Source organism: Suricata suricatta, chromosome X (genome assembly GCF_006229205.1).
Source record: "Suricata suricatta isolate VVHF042 chromosome X, meerkat_22Aug2017_6uvM2_HiC, whole genome shotgun sequence".
Classification (NCBI taxonomy): domain Eukaryota; kingdom Metazoa; phylum Chordata; class Mammalia; order Carnivora; family Herpestidae; genus Suricata; species Suricata suricatta.
This window is the reverse complement of record NC_043717.1, coordinates 109,754,258-109,754,846: the sequence shown is the minus strand read 5'-3', so window position 1 is coordinate 109,754,846 and position 589 is coordinate 109,754,258. Positions and strand designations below refer to the sequence as shown.

The 589-nt window shown below is 68.1% G+C and overlaps 1 protein-coding gene across 1 annotated transcript in view; it reads left to right on the top strand.

Moving 5' to 3' along the window:
* Positions 1-307: 307 nt before the first annotated feature.
* CCNQ (cyclin Q) overlaps positions 308-589 on the top strand; it is an 11,245-nt gene continuing 10,963 nt past the window's right edge. The window contains exon 1 of the mRNA XM_029930556.1: positions 308-389. The gene's annotated coding sequence lies outside the window, so the exon portion shown is untranslated. The remainder of the gene's footprint in view (positions 390-589) is intronic.

The following is a 589-nucleotide window of genomic DNA, read 5'->3' as shown; positions in this document are numbered from 1 at the left end:
TAAGCTGCTAATGTGCGCCAGGCCGGGAAGGTCAGCTGGAGCCCCATCTCTAAGGGACACAGAGGAAAACCCCAGAGACAAAACCGCTTGTGGCAGCCATTCTTTGCAGTTTCCCTTCGGGGTTCATCTGCCTGTCTGGGGACTTTGGTAAAGGTGGCTGCAGCTTTTACGCACGCTGGCACTGACTCGCACGCGTTCTTCTGGTCGGAGCCGCCGGCGTCCCAGCGAAAGCACCCCGTAAGCACCCCCGGGCGAGGGGGTTGGCAGACGCCATCAGCTCTACCAGCAACCTGGAAGGAGACTTTAGAAGGACAGCAGGGACTTGCAGCCAAGATGCCTGGGGGTGCCCGCGACCCCGCGAAGTAGCGCAGCGGGTCCGGGCCGCACGGGTACGCAGGCCAGCGGCTCCCGGGGGCGGGACACTCACCTCCCAGGGGCGGGGCGTCAGCTCCCGAGGGCGAGACGCTTGGGTTCGGGACTGGGCGGGCACAAGCCAGCCTCCCCGCCGACTCGGCCTGTGCGCCTGCGTCCGCGCCTGCGCGCGGCCCGGCGGTCACTCCCGCCCCCCCCACCTCCGGGGAGGGGGGCC